The following is a 15981-nucleotide window of genomic DNA, read 5'->3' on the forward strand; positions in this document are numbered from 1 at the left end:
CCTGGTTAATTGGATCACCCTTATCTCTGTACTTACCAAGGGAAAACCATGACCTGCAATGCTAACTCTTCCCAAAGTGGTAATTATCTGGGCGTCTGCTGATGCTGCTCTGAACCATGGCTTCCTTCAGTGTGAGGCGTTAAACCTGGCTTTGTGTTTTCATTTTGATCAGCAATTTAATCCTGTTCAGGCATTTTGTCTGCAAAAGGTGGCGTTGCGCCCCCCCACCCCCCCCCCCAGCTCCCAGGAGCTGTGGAGCTGTGATCCAGGGTGGAAGCAGCACCGAGGTGGGGTGGCACTTGGGCACCTGGCCTGGCACACCTGCAGCTCGGCCACAGGGCAGAGGCAGATGCCTGACCTGCAAATCCCAACTCCTCCAGTTTCTTGAAGCTGCTGGGATATCTCCCCTGCCTCCACACGGCAGTGAACGGAGAGCATGTGAACAGTGCTGGGCAGGCCACCGGTTCTGCTGTGTATCAGTTGTCAGGGCTGGGCTTCTCACTCAGAGTGTGTGAAAAAGCATTGCCTCCATCCACAAGAAAAAAAAGAAAAACCCCCATGTGTTGAAATAGGTTACAGTTCCTAAGCACAAATTTCTGTAACAAAGTTAGACTTGTGGTAAAAAACCTAAATATTTGAGGGCGATAAGATATACAAATGGGAGAAAAATGCATTATATGCTAAAGGAAGTGTTTCCAAAACCAGGCAAAAATAAATGGTTGCCTTCAGTTCCCTGAGGCCGGTCCCTTCCTCGCACCCGAGGAGCTGGAGTCACAGCATGCGGCTCTGTGGTTTCTCTCCGCCCAGTCCAGACACCTCACTGGGTGCAGGAGCTCCAGCAACCCAAACCAGGACCGGCGTCCAGAGCAACATCGCTGATGGAGCTCTACCAGCTGAACAGCGAGGCGAGGATTTTTGTGGCCGCTTTTTTCCTTAACCAAGTCAATTGTTTCCTTATGAAGAAGCTGTTAAATAGTGCAAACAAAACACAGAGCCTTGCTAGGAGCGTTGTTAAGATTTAGACCTTTGCATCTGAATGCTCTGGGATTTTCCAGATCACTTGGTTTCAAGTAGGATGCATAAAATATAATCTAAGGGTTTCTCTCTGCTTTAATGATCAGTGTTTCGTGCCAGACGGGGTGTGTTGGTGACCCTGTTTGAACTCGGCATGATTTGTACGTAAACTGCTCCCATTACCATACAGGTCCGCCTGTATCTGCTCGGTGTGGCTCATCATCCCTGTGTGTGTGGGGAGGCACGGTTGTCCCTGATGGTACCGAAGGGGTTGCTGTGCTGCCCCGGGGTGATGAAGGTGGGTGGCTACAGCAGTGGGATCCGGACCCCATGCTCAGTGTTCATAAACTGAGGATTTATGTGGTTTAATCTACTGCAGATTCTCTGTGATTGAGCAAGCTGTGGTCTGGGAGGGAGGGAGCAAGATGTCAGCATGGCTGGTGGGAACCACAGCCGCATGGTGGGGGTCTCTGGTGGCATTGAGGCTGCCGTAGTGGGTTTGCTGCCCAGCGTTGCGAGCCAGCAGGTCTGCTTGATGAGCATCTGGGATGCAGTTTGCCATGGAGATGCTGACAGCACGAAAAGTGGCGTGCGACATCCCGTTCACTTGATGCTCCCAGGACAGTTGCCTTGGTTTCAGTGGCACAAGTAGGAGAGGAAGCCAAGACAAAGAAATATCCCATGCAGGAAGCTGCTGGGAAGGGAACAAATGTCACGGCCTGGGTAGGTGAAGGCAGATGATGCCAGGATATCCTCCCAGGGGAAGGAGATGGAGGAAGAGATAACTGCCCTGGTGCACGCACCCCTTTGTCCCACGCTCAGCCAACCTGGGAGGATGGACAGACAGACAGCAGAAGGGGCCATGAGGACAGACCGTTCTCACAGCTGAAAACTTGATCTGTATTTAAACATGTGGTTTGTCCAGCTTTAGCAGGCACCATTTGAGGTTCTGAGGGACAGAAGCCAACATGTGTGAGGGGGGAGGCAAGAAGGAGAGCTGCTTCCTTGGGGGATGCTGCTGCTCCCAGCCCTCTGCTCTCCACAGGCTCTGCCAGCTTGGCAGGGAGGATGGGGCTGCTCAGTCCTGCATTGGGACGGGGCTGCAGGGGGGGCCAATGCCTCCCACAGCTTGCAAGGGCTGCAAGCCCAGCTGCTGTTTGATGGGTTTATGAGTGCATCAGCGGCGCCATGGCCCGGATGTGTGGCCAGCAGCTCCTCACTGGAAGCAGTGTTGGTGCACCAGGCCAAGGGGATGTGACTGTGTTTACAGCTATTTTGGATACGTTTAATCACTGCTCACCAATGCGAAGGTTAATCTAAACACCTTCCACTTCACTCAGTAAAACAACTGCTGCCTGTCTCATGAACCCATTTGCTGGTGGTTTGGGAGCAGGGAAGAGCACTTAACTCTTACAAAGCCGTTGATGTTTCTCCACCTGCCTTTTGGTCCTCTGTGTAAAGGTAGAGCTTGTGCTGCCTTAGGGGGTCCCCTGCCCTCAATGCCTGACCTTGGTGGTGGGCTCCAAGTGAACACTTAGGGTGCTCTGCATTGCTCAGTGTGCAATGCAGGCTGCTTCAGCCAAGCAGGGGATGCTGCAGAGACCTGGGGCGAGCCCTGGATGCTGTTGCTGAGGGTGACCAGCCTAGTAGAAGTGGCAAACCAGTTCAAGCAATGCTTTTTCACACATTTTTCCAACCTCCCACAGTCCGTGCCTTGGGATTTTTGAGCCAGAGACGTTGTTCTTGTACCTAATAACCCTTGGTGGATCTTGCTTCCAATTTTTCCTCCTCGTAATTCCCAACGTTAACTTTGCTTCTTTTATTTTTATGACCTCTCCTTGGCACAGCTCCACAAAAGGTCAGCTTGGTCTGTCACAGTGCCAAGGCCTCGCGACTGAGCAGTAACAGCCAGCCCAGGGCTGCAGGACTGGGTTCTCCTGGTGCATCGCGACTGCCTACACTGCATTTCATCTGCCTCTGTTTTTTGGGCCCCTTCAGTCAGTCTTGGAAAATCTTTCTGCAGTTCTTTGCAGTCAGCCTTGTCTTTGCTTCCTTGGTGTATCAGCAACAAACCGTGCCACCTTGCTGCACTCTCCTTCTCCAGATCATTTATGACTGTGCTGAAGAATGCAGTTGCCATCACAGATCTCTGTGGGGCTTCCTGATGAAAACTGCCTGTTGCTTGTACCCTCCATTCCCTATCTCTGCAACCAGCGATTTACCCCTGCAAAGACCTTCCCCCTTATCCTGCTGCACGTTGGCATCCTTAGACCTGCTAGTGGGTAACCCTGTTGAATGCCTGTAGACATCCAAGCAGCCACCGTCAGTTGATGTCCCTTGCCTGTGTGTACAGAATTCCAGCAGCTGTGTCCCCTGGCTTCCTGTGGGTCACGTTGTTCCATGCACCTGCAGTTTCTGCTCTTCAGGGTGGTTTATGCAGATCTGCCTGGTGCAGGTGTTGGGCTTGGACCAGGACTTCCCTAGATCCTCATGATTTAAAAATTGGCCTTGCATTGGTCACTGAGCAAATTGGTTCATGACCTGCTTTCGCAGTTGGACACTGCTGAGACTGCTCCCAAGGGAGTCCTGCACTTTGGCTTCTGGTCCTGCCTGCCCACCGTGACCCACGGGGGACAATTTGCCATGGGTGGCATCACGCAGCCCCATGCCTGCAGCTGCTCAGCCCAGGGGTGTGAGTTTGGGCAGAGGGTGAGGGGGAGCTGGAGCTGGCCCTTCCTCTGCCCTGGCCCCAGGAGGGGTCCCTGCCAGTGGGACAAGGAGATGGGAGTGTTGCTGCTCACGTGAAGTTGCGTTGGCCCGACGTCACCCTCCCTCCAACCTCCAAGGATGGAGAACCCCTTCTCTGGGACCTGTCCCCAACACTGTGAGAGAGCCCCTCAGTCTTGGGGCTGTCCTGCTGCCAGCTCTCCCCTTGGATGACAGCAGGCAGGGCACTCCACTTGGACTAGCAGCCAGCACCTGATTTGGGTGCTCGTGGGCATGAGCTGGTGTGGCATCACCATCCTGCAGACCCAGTGCAGGGCATCGTGTAAGCACAGGTATGCACCTTGGCATCGTTACAGGTCTGCACAAGGAGGTTACTGCAAGTGGAGCTGCCAAACTGCATTGAATCATGCACTGGCCTCAGAAATTCATGTCACAGACCATCTACAAAGCAGCTGTATCGTGTACTGGCATCTGCACATGCGTAAAATCAATCACACATAAACAAGGTGGTAGGAATACAGGCATATGCATGTTACAAAGTAGGAGCCGGGTCTTGGCAACCGATGCCAATTATACAACAAACAATTTGATATCTCGACGGCATGGAAACATCAGCAAGTGAGCCTGGGCAGTGGGGCAAGCGTGCTGAATAATTGAGGCAGTGATGATTTTTATGACAGAGTTAAATTACGTGCTCCCTAGTGACCTCTGCTCAGAAATACAGGGCTAATGCCTGTGAGCTTGCCCAGTGCGAGGCGAAGGTCAGCACTGCAGTGGGGAAGGGTCTGGGAGCATGGCAGGCTCCGCATGGGCGGACGGACAGGCAAGTAGGTGGGCACTTTGTCTGTGGGGTGCCTGGGGCCCTGGGCAGGAGAGGTGGGACATGGTGGGGGTGCAGGGAGCTGGGTGACGTGCCCAGGGAGCTCTGGTGGGGAGCTGCAGACCATACTGTTTCCCCCAGCCCTGTCTCCTTTCTAAGAAGGATTGCTATCAGCAAGCAGCTAAATCTTGGAGAAGGCAACTGTGCTTCCAGGTGTCCTCTGGCACGCAGCCACTGCCCTGGTGAGGATGCTGTTGTCCTTCCGTAGGACAGCCAGCTTGCCACCCTCTGCAAGGTCTGTGTTAAACATCCCCCCTCCTTCTTTTTGCAGCATTGCTTTGGAAGCAGGTTCCCCGGGCTTGGCTGCTGCTCCGCTGAGGATCATATGGCAACAGCGAGGGAAATTCCAAGCTTGGACCTGCTGCTAGGGCTTTCTGGGGATGCAGTTGCTGTTGGGTTGGTGGCATGGGATGATGGAGGCGATAGGTCCAGCAGTGCATCCACCACGTCCCTCAGGTGAGAGCAAGGACTCTAAAAGCTGGTCTGGATGAACTGGCACACCAGGCGCAAGGTGTGGCTCCAGCACAGTGGGTATGGAATGGAAACTCTGCAATGCAAGAGCTATGCACCAGAATGGCTGTATTCAGCGCCTGCCCTAAAGGCCGTCGGGATGCCGAAACATGCGTTCTTCACCTTGGACTCCACTCTCTAGGTCAGCTTGTGGGCAAGTCACCTGCAGAATATGCCAGTGTGATGCAGAGGGCACATGCAGACAGAACCATTAAAAAGTAGCAGGAGGTTTCAGCCGGTGGTCAGACATGGCAGCAAGGCAAGATTTCAAGACAAAATTCCCTGAAATCACAGGCGACACTTCTGGGAAGAGTGGGTCATTTCCGAAATCTGTGGCTCTGGCAAGCCCACAGTCATCTCGGCTCTTGAAACCCCATATCCCGCAGGGACCTCCAATGCTGCACGAGCCTCGCCGGTGACACTAGCTGGCAAATTAGCCACGGCTGGGGAATGCTGGGGGAGCATCAGCCCATGCAGAAGCCTTGTGCCAGGCATGGTCCCACTCCCACCAGAGCTAATTGAGCCCCAAGACATGTCCTGGGGTGTGGGGACCCCAAGGAACTAGGCCAGCTTGCAAATCAAGCTGCCCCAGGGTGGAAAACCATTTCAGAATGCAGAAACTGTAAAGCTGCTTTTGGCTTGTGGCGTTCGAAATGCGCTGTGCTCAGTTCTACAAGCAACAGCCTAATATTTCCCATTTCCCAGGACTTTGATGAAAAAGCCATTGTTAAAAAGCCATTCATTTATTAAAGTAAGTTTATGGAAAACAAACCAAGCAAAAGACAAAAAAACCCCAAAAAACCAAACAAGAATTGGTTGAAAATTAGGAAGAAAAAGAGCAAATGATTTGCAAAAATGTGGTGCTTCATAAGCACCAGCAACTGTGTTACAGTGGCGCAGCTCAGCAAAGCCAGCACTATTCGGGGAGGGAGCCCTTTTCATCCCACAGTGGCAGGGAACCAAACTGGTCTGCGGTGGAGTCGGGCCGGCCATGGAGCAGGATGAGGAGCCTGGGGACACGGTGTGCCTCCCACCCCATCCTCACCCCTATGCCGTTTGCCCAACATGAGCCCTCATGGGGGCCCCAGCCATGACTTTCCTCTCTCCAATGCAAGGCCAGAGTCAGCAGAGACCCCTTCCTTGTCCCTTGGACTCTGGAGGGGCCAAAGAGGACGTCCCCAAGTGTGTTTCTGACTGTCCTGGGGGGTATATCTAGATGTCCTTGGGGGAACAGCTGCCTCGGGGGCCAGCACCTCCCCAGCCTCTTCCAGCCCAGCGGGAGTGCTCGCTCTGCTGAGTGCTGTGATCTTCATCATCGTCAGCGGTACCAGTCAAGGTAATTAATTCTCAGCCTTGTCCCCCTGATCCTGCCCCAGTAGTGGTTTCACCAACATCCTGGCAGGACACAACTGCTTTGGCCAATGACACAGAGGTGGAACTGAGGAACGCGGTTTCGTTCTTGCTGGCTTGACTGCTGATCCTAAGAGGGGAAGGGGGAAAGTAGTAGCTAGTGTTAAATTCCTTGAGCCGAAAATAAAATACAGTAAGGAAACATGGACAGGCGTTCCCGGAGGCAAAGGCTTCGCCAGCCAAGAGCTGCCCGCCTGTGGGTGCTGCCGCTCCAGAGCAGGGCAGAGGTGGAGGATTGTCTCTGTGAGGGAGGAAGTATAAAAATAGATTGTTATTTCCAGCACAGGCTTTCATGCCGGTCCTCTTCACCCTCCTTGTGAATGTGCGTATGGATCCTTACCCCACCAGGAACAGAGAGAGGGAAGAAGCCATGTGTGAGCAGAGCAGCCGCTTGGTGCTGCACCCAGAGCCCGTCTGGGCATTGAAGGGAGCACGATGCAACACAGTAATATGGGTGCCACCACGCAAGCACTCTAGAGAAATGGGTGAGAAAGCACATCGAGTTCTTAGCACAAAGTTTGAATAATACTGAGGTGGTTGATGCAGCAACACGTATCATTTTTGTCTGATTGATTTCTACATGAGACTCCTGTGATGGCTGGGCACACTTCACCATGGGATAGGACCAGCTTCCCATGGGGGAAGGCAGATGGGAGATGGCAGAGGCTCTTCCCACTGGAGGTTCTTCCCACCAGCATGTCTGGGGCTCGAAGCCTCAGAAAAACATGTGTTTTTCTTTAAATACCCCCTTTACATATCTTATCTTTAAATGTCCCTTCCTTTTGGATCTTAATTACTTTAATGAACAGTTTCTTTTTCTGGCGGCCAGCAAGCTGGGTGTCACCCGTGGGTCTGTAGGCAGCCATAGGAGGATGCACGTCAGGAGTGGTCTTCCAGGAGGGGCCCTGCGGGCAAAGTCCCACCTCACTTCACAGCACTTTGGTTTCAGCGTTGGCTGTTGCAGTTCTGGTTATTCCTCTCCTCTGTGCAAAGGTCGAGGGTTCCTGGGTTCTGCTTGTGTCTTGGTGCCAACAGCAGCTGGGGGCTTTGAGCTCTGTCCACAGTCAAACATTTTGTTGGGTGGGGAAACCCAGCTCTGCTTCAGTGGGGAGGCAGGCTGGGGGAAGCGCTGCAGCTCCCCTTGGTACCTCTGGTACTCTGTGTATCTTTGCTCTGCTTTGACCCACTGCAGAAAGTCCTGGGGCTGGTGCACCCCGTGGCCAAGTGTCCCATTGCTTCCCTGGAGGAAGCTTCTTCTGAAGATGTTTCCAGCATATATTCTGCATTTCACTGACTTTACACTTAACACCTTGCTCTTCTCACCAGAAATACCTGAGTGCAGAACAGCCATTACCTTTTTACCATGAAGAGGACAGCTTTGCTGCCTGGACATCCTAGAAGTGCCCCAGGACATGAGTTGCAGGGCCAGCATGGGTGTTCATGGTGGTCCAGCTGAATCTGCCAGCTTTCCCTTCGCTTCTGGGCAGCTTCTGGGCATGGAGCTGATGCTTTCGTGGATGGGTCTGCCTCTGCCCTGAGATCTCCCATCACGTGCAGCTGGGACTTGGAGTGTCCACTGTCCCCCCCTCTACAAGTGATGGATGATTGCTCCATCACTTGGCTCTGGAAACTGTGCTCCAGGCAAAAAAGCTGCAGTATATAATGTTTAACATGGCTTCTTAGATGGAAAAATATTACCCGAGGGCAAATTAAATAAGGTGATGACTTATTTAATAACTTTTTGTGTCCATTTGGTAACCTCAAAGGGACAGAAAGCTGGGAAAGTAAGATTTCTGCTTGACCAGTCAATGTCTGTGGTCAGCAATGAGATTTTGGGACATGATGAAGTGCTCTGAAGGACAGAGGAGGGCAGTGATACTGGGCTGCAAGCCTGAAAAACCACAGAAGCTGGGAAGAGTGAGGCCAGTGCTGTATCCTGCTGTGTCCCGCTGCATCCCACGGGCTGAGCTTGGTTTGAGACCTGCAGATGTTGAGAGCAAAACGCAAGTCATTGCTCAGAAACCTGCTCCCCAAGCAACTGCATGCTTTTTCTCTAAGCCTGCTGTCACAGACCATGTGAGAGCCAGGTTTTAAAGTAATTATTTAAACCTTTTTGGATCCCCTGTTCTAGAGAGGTTGAAGCCATAATTTATATAATGAGCCATGAGATACACATGGTAGAAGCACTGATGAACTTTGCTGCTGGTGTTTGAGTGGAGATCACCCCGTTTGCTGGAAAACACAGTTTGGCCTTCTCATCTTGGCATGGTGGGATGCACTCGAACACAAGACATCGCATCTGAGATGATTTTAGAAATGCAGAGGCATCTGGGGGTCCTCAACCACAGGTGCTGCCACAAGTGAGGTATCACGTGCATGTTACATAGGGTCCCTGTAGAAGTGTCTTAACACCGCAAAGTCCTTTTCCACATGCTAAAGGCACTTTAATGACTTAAACTATATTTGGGTTCTGCTTTCCTTAAAGTATTTCTCGTAGGCATCTCAATTGCAGCCATCCCCACGCACTCATTGGAAGTCTGTTTTATCCCTGTAGGCTGCCCAGGCCACGCGGGGGGTGCTGGGTGGCCTTGGCCCAGCCGAGGAGTCGTCCCCAGCACTGACGCCTGTGGAGGCTGGTCCCAGCACCCATCACGCTGCACAGGGCGATGCGGGCACCCAGCCCAGCACACCCCGCTGTCACCTGCCTGCTGAGGCCTGGCACAGGGCTTGGCTGGGGAGCGGCGGGCCTGGGTTAGCCCTGCTGGCCTGGCCCATGGCCGCCCGCCAGCTGGGCACCTGTGAGGTGTGGGTAGTGCCAGTGAAGGCAGCAGTGTGCTGGGGGACAGGCAGAGGCACACTGGGCTACAATGGGCACGGCCCTCCCCCAGGCCTAGGCCTAGGTTTAGGCTCAGGCCCTGGCCCCGACCCACCTCCTGCCCCTGCCCTAGGCCCCGCCCCCAGCCCAGGGCCGGCCCCGCCCCTCGCTCCCGCCCCGCCCCTGCCCGCTCGGCGCCGCAGCGCCCCCACCCCACCCTCCGCCCCTCGTGCCGCCGCCTGCCCCGCCCCGCCCCGCTCGCCCAATCAGCCCCGGCTCCCCAAGCAGCCGGCCCCGCCTCGCCCCCGCTGCCGTCCACGGTGCGCGCGCGCGCGCGCGCGGCCGCGTGCCGGCTCTCCCCCCGTCGCTCCCCCGCCCCGCCCCGCCCGGGGCCCGCCAATGGGAACGAGGGCGCTGCCCCCGGCCCCGCCCCGCGCGCGGGGCTCGCGCCGCTGGCGGGCCAGGCGCGGCCTGCACGTCGGCGGGGGCGCGCGCGGCCAGTCGTCCCGGTTGCGCGCAGGCGCGCACGAGAGCCGGTGGCGGCGGCGGCGCAGCGGGGGCCGCCGCTCGGCTCGGCCGGGTCTGCGGATGGCGGAGCGGCGGCGGCGGCGGGGCCCGGGCAGCGGCGCGGCGCCGGGAGAGGTGAGGTTCGGGTGCGGCGGCGGGAGCGCCCCGCGGGACCTGTCCAGGTCCTGACGCGGCGGCAGGTGCCGGTGGCGGCGGGCCCGGCCGCCCCGCACCTGTTGAGTGCGGCGGGGCGCGGCGGGGCGCGGGTGCCGGTCCCCGGCGTGGCGGGGCGCAGTGCGGCGCGGGGCCCGGCCGTGCCCGGCGGCGGGGCGGGGGCGGGCTCCCGGGCGGCCTTACCCGGCCAGGGGCCGCGGCGGCGGCGAAGCCATTTTGAGGGGGGTGGCGGCGCGGCGGGAAGTTTGGCCCCGGTCGCCCGCCCCGGGGGGAGCCACCCGGCGGGGGCCGGCCGCCGAGCCCGGCGCCTTCTCCTGCCTCCCGGGGACGCGGCAGCTGCCGGGACCGGGGCGCCTGCTCTGCCCCGCGCTCTGCCGCCCGGGAGCCCGCTGCCGGAGGGGAAGGTGAGCGCGGCGGTCGCGGTGGCCTGCCCGCCCTCCCTTCCCCTCCCCTCCCCTTCCCCTCCCCTCCCCTTCCCCCGGCTGCCGCCCGGCCACCAGGGACCGGCGTGCCCCCTCCGGAGGAGCCGGGGCTGGCCCCCCCCCCCCCCCCCCCCCCGCCGCCGGCACCCGCTGCCCGCCCTCTGCAGCGGGGAAGGCGGGCACGTCCTTGCGAGAGGAGCTCGAGCGTGAAATGTGGGTTCACCTCGCAGCGTCTCTCTTCCCCGGCTGGTTAAAATACCCGAACCCCCCCCCTTTTTTATTAGCATGCCATCTGTTGCTTTGGCCCCGGGTGGGTTTGGGTGTCGTGGTTCCTCCTGCATTCGGTTGGATTTAGGCTGTGCTGGAGCAAAACCGCGGTCACAATGTCTGTTATTGTGCTAAAAAGTATGGTTTGCTTCAAAACCGTTCACAGGCGTTTTTAGAAATTGAGGCACACTGGGTTCCCCCGCAGGGTGCCTGGCTGGCCTGTGGCCGAGGGGTGGCCGCCAGCCCGATCCAGCTCTGCTTTCCGCCCACGTCTTCACCTCATATCTCTCAAAACTGAGGGTGAGGGAGCGCCGGCGGTGCTTGGCTGGAGTGGAGGCGGCTGCGAAGCAGTCGGGACTCTGGGCTCAGTCTGATGAAACCACAAAATAGATCGACGAGTGGCGTAGCCAACAGCAGCTAGGCTGGTCCTGAGAAACATGCTTGGCCTGGGCTTTTACTTGGTTCTTCAGGAAGATACAGCTGCGTGCAGGAGCATAACTGCTTCTCCCCACACCCCCCTGCCCCATCTCCAGTAGATTCTTCCAAGCAGCAGCAAACCGCAGTTGATGTTTCTACGTTGGGCCGTATCAGATTTGAGCCCTGGGGCTCTGAACGCGGTGCTGCTGCTCAAGGGCTTTTGCCACTGTTTGTAGCCCATTTATTCCTCAGGGAATCTTTTTCAGTGGTAAATTAAAACTTCCTGTTTTTTGTAGCATAATTGTAGCATAAACAAAAGATTGCGGTCTTGGTTTGGTTGGTTTTTTTTTTTTGGTGTGCACAGGCGGTGACAAGCTTGCCCCGGCTGTTGGACTCGTATGGACACGCCGCTTGCTCTGTGAGTTATCTGTCACTGCCGTTCGAGCGTCGTGTGAGTGAAGTCGTAGCATCGTTCTCTGAGCTGTTATGCCGGAGAGTGGCAGGAGGCCAACCTACAGAGCACAGAAGATGTTTAGAATAATTAGTGATGGAACACCCTTTTAAAATAATTGTTTGGGTTCATCTAGCACTCAATTGTAGCGATATCTACCTCTAAAAATAGACAAGCCTCCTATGTAATGAGTCTTGTAGTATAAACAGTCACGTCTTGAATGACTGTTGTTACTTTTAGGATGTCCAAGATAGATGTTTTTGGGGGTTTTGCCAGATTCTCTTGTCTGTTTAACTTTTTTTCTCTGCAGCGAATAATGTGGTTCTTGGCCCTTACGGCGCGTAGTCGTGCAATACCCAGAGGAAAAGCTCAGTAATCCTCACTGTTCAGGGCTGGCACAGTGGGACAGAAAGCTTCCCACCACTCCTCTGGCAGCCCAAGGTTGAGCAGTCCTCTCTTTTCCATGAAGTTCGTGCTCTGTACACCGCCATGTTCACAGAAGTGTGTCCAGCAGTTAGCTTTGACAGGTGATGGTGCGTCACTTTTGCTTTGAGGCACTGTCCTCAGTTAATTCAGTGCAGAGCTCCGTTGGCTAGCGTTTGTCTGTGCTGGTAAGTCCACGGTTTTCGTGTGACGAGAAGAGCGCAGCTCAGGCATGATTGTGGTTGTGCTTCTTGCTCTGGCGTGCTCACCCCGCGCTCTTTGTCACAGTGCTTGGCTTTGCAAGGCTGGCCTCCCAGGATGCCTTCCCCAAGTTTGCCGAGGCACAGCTGCATGAACATGCAATTCTCGCTCTCAGTAATTAAGAAAAAGGATTGCGCGAGGAATTTTCTCATGTTTTGCCATAGGGTTTATCGGAGTGTAACAGATGAGCTGTGGCCCTAACTCCTCGTGCACGCGTGCTTTTTAAAGTTTCTTTTCAGCAGCCAGCGTGCTGGCTGAGTCTTCCCTGGCGTGGCTTGATGTGCGAAAGCACCGGCTCCTCCACTCAAGGGAGAGCAGCCCAGCTTTTTCAGCAGGAGGAGAATTTGCTTTATGAAGACTTGTTTTCTGAAAAGGTACCATGGAGGACACTGTGCTTAGTGTTTGAAGCGGGAGGTGTCTCAGAGCTTTGCTTACACTGCATTCGCGAACCTCAGGTCATCTTTATATTTGCCCCCGGCTTATTCAGATTTATCTGCTCTGATGAAAGTTCAGTGCCCTTTTGTGGGCTCTATGTGGTTCGGGAATGGAAATGTGATGCCATAAACCTTCAGTGGCAGGCCTCTTGCTTACTATGAGCATGTAAGTCTTCTAGAGTACCTTTATCTTGTTTATTATAAGCAAATTGGACTTTTTTAAAAGCCGACTGTGTTTTGACTTAAGTGAGTAAAACCTTATAAATGGCTGGGCTTATTAGCTCAGACAGGGCATCATCAAAGGTTGGGACTGCAATCAGGTCAGGCTCTGCTGCTCTCCAGCAAACTCATCTCTGCGCTCGGCATACCCCATGCTGGTGCCTTTGGTTGGCAGTCACCTGGTCAGAGGTCCTGCGTGGGAACGAGGGGTTCCTGTTAAACAGGGTGATGGCAAATGCTCGTGCGAGAGAGCCGTGGGAGAGACCAGAAATCTAACATGCCCTCTAAGCAACTTGGCATCGGTTTTGAGATGTCATCTGTGACTTGAGGAAGTTTTGGGGATGGCAGTGGTGGGTGTGCCCCCGGTGAGGAGTGTTTCTCCAGCTGCGGGGTCTGAATGAGTATGTTGGTGCTTCTCTGCGCCAGGATGGTTTTAGGCAAGGCTGACATAGGCTGTCACCAGGTGCTAGCAGTGAGTGTGGCTTGTCAGGTTGATGCCTCTTGCATTTCAAGTCAGTTCAGCGGGTGCAGGACCCTGACACATTAGGTGGGGATCTTTGCTTGAACGTCTAAGGATGTGGTCTGATGAAGAGAGGTGTGTAGCACTTGCTGTTTCTGCAACTTCTGAAACCAGTAAGTGCTTGGCACCTTTGAAACCTGGGCCATCCAGCTGCCGTACTATGGATTTCAGTTTAAGTTTAAGTACCGAAGATTAAAACTGTGGTTTTGGATTGTGTTTATCAGTGGAAGCTGTTATTTATGTACCTTGCTTTTAAAGGAAATACCTTTATAGTATAAATGTTGCGTGACCAAAAAAAAAAAGCTTGGTGAATTGATTATGTAAGCAAACGAAATGACATTTTAAAGCAAATTTCTTTCCTGTTTGGATACAATGTGGCTGTTTTTTGTTCTTTCCTACCATTCAACAACAGAGTGCATTTTTTTCAATCCTTTTAGTGAATGTTTTTTGTATGGTAGGTATGAGAAATACTTGTTTTTGCAATTTGAATCCTTGAAGAGGCCATCAGCAGGCTCTGGGAGCTGGCAGGAGCCAGCTGTGAGTATCGGGGTCTGTAGATGACCAAAGCAGCAGCATATCTGTGCATTTGAAAAATAAAAAAAAAAAAAAAAAAAGAAAAAAGCCACGTAACTGATATTACTCTGGGAGCTGAGCTTGTCTTGGAGTGATGCTCCGGACAGCTGTCCTCTCAAGGATATCTGGTTGCAAAGGGAATTGGGATCTTTTTATGTTTTTCTGCCTCCGGGTCAGCTGCAGCATTTGTCCGTCCCCGTGCAAAGGGAATTCGTCGCCTCCACAAAAGCAGCGCGGGTTACCTTGAGCCTCCTGTGCTGGCGGGGAGCGCGGGGCTGAGTCAGTGCTGGCTGCCGAGGGCTGTGACTCAGTGCTGTCCCCTCGGATGCGTGTCCAGCCCGCTGCCAACAGAGCCAGGGAATAACCTGATTACAGAAGTGTTCTCTGTGGGTATCGGCTGGTTAGAGGGGATGGGGAATGTCGGGCTGCTTTTGGTAATTATGTGTGTGTTGGTGGAAGTTGGTCGCTCCTGAGCTTTTATATGCGGTACCAAGCATCTGTGGAAGCACCAGGGAGCTCAGAGGCCAGAAGCTTCTTTCCTTTGTACTTGATAGCACGGTCGTATGGTTTTATATCTTTGTGGGATGCGTTGGGTTTTAAATTTTATTTTATTTTATTTAACGTTTAAATATTTTTTTACTTATGTGCTTGAAGAGGAATGGTGCTTTGTTTTCCTTGGGGAGAAATCTCTTCCCTGATGCTGTAGGGTTAGGTCTCTTTGTGTTTCTGTCTCTTGAAGTGAGGATGCTGTCCATGCTTTTAGGTCAGGACTGCCTCATGAACAAACATTTTTGTTGGGAGCTCCTGCCACCCCCATATGTTTCTGAGCTCAATTTCCCATTGCATGAGCACCCACCAGGGGCTGGCAGTGCCCCTGAATGAAATTGGTCAACGCATTGAAAAGTCCATCAAATTTGGCAAAAGCATAGAGATGTCACAGGTAAGTGCCGAGAAGTTGTGTGAGGACAGGAATCTATGTGGAAGAAATTCTCAGATTAGTGCTCCGCTGGAAGAAAAGCTGTTGCCTGAGTGCAAATATATTGTTAGACATCAGAGGATTTTCGTGGTAGGGAGACAAACAGGAAATCAAGTTTCTTAAGTAGTTCCAGTAGAAGCTGAGTATCCTTATTTTCCTTTGTGAAAGTGGTGAGGAGTGATCTGATGAGCAATCTTGCATTGTCATAGGTGATAGAAGAAAACAAAAGGTTTTCAGTACTGTCCTTCACCTTGCACCTTGGGGCTGAAGGGGAAGGCAGATGAGTGAAGACTTTAAATTTCACTGTAAAGGCTTTTGCAGTTGTCTGGGAAAATGTTCTTTTATAGGTGCCACATAACCACTTGGGTCAGGATTTTGCTGTGCAGAGTGCTTTTGGCAGAGATGCAAAAGTAAGGTCTGCTCAGGGGATTGAAGAGTATCGCCTTTTTCCTGTTTGCACCAGTACAAATTTAAGATATTCATACTGATGTTCTCTGCCATTTCGGTTTCTGAGGCTTTTCCTTCTTGAGGCATACTGAAACAGGAAGATCTGTTTTTTGGTTGTTTTTTTAATTTATTTTTTATTTTGAAGAGGTTCTAACAGAATAGGTCTCTTGGACCTGTATCTTGAGTCTTGCGGGTAAGATGCCGAGTATCCTGAGTATTCTCATTCAGAGAAAACGTGGGACTAATATACTGTATTTTGAATTTAAAGGAAAGTAGAAATCTTTCTCATTTGGTGATGAGTTTGGTGCTGCATGTCAGGGTGTACTCTCTGATTATGTTGCTGTCTGTTGCTTTTGCTATTATATACTTTAAGTCGCATAAACAGTTTTGTGATGGGCCTTTGGTAATATTAGGCTTGAGGACTGTACCAATGCCAATTTATCATTGTTCCAAACTCTGTGTGCTTCCACTCTTTATTTCCCAATGGCTATCCCTCCTCCTTTCTGCTATTAATTTTGTCATATGAGCTCTGGG

General features: G+C 53.3%; 1 protein-coding gene across 6 annotated transcripts in view; it reads left to right on the forward strand.

Moving 5' to 3' along the window:
- The first annotated feature begins 9877 nt into the window (after positions 1–9877).
- The window catches only part of ADARB1 (adenosine deaminase RNA specific B1), a 91958-nt gene continuing 85854 nt past the window's right edge, over positions 9878–15981 (forward strand). For 4 of the 6 annotated variants that reach the window (XM_052791227.1, XM_052791228.1, XM_052791224.1 and 1 more), the window contains exon 1: positions 9878–9998. The gene's annotated coding sequence lies outside the window, so the exon portion shown is untranslated. Of the gene's footprint in view, positions 9999–14088; positions 14411–14945; positions 14965–15981 lie in introns of those variants that run through there. The other 2 variants (XM_052791226.1, XM_052791225.1) reach the window with 2 other exon arrangements.

Source organism: Harpia harpyja, chromosome 7 (genome assembly GCF_026419915.1).
Source record: "Harpia harpyja isolate bHarHar1 chromosome 7, bHarHar1 primary haplotype, whole genome shotgun sequence".
In the NCBI taxonomy this organism is placed as follows: Eukaryota; Metazoa; Chordata; class Aves; order Accipitriformes; family Accipitridae; genus Harpia; species Harpia harpyja.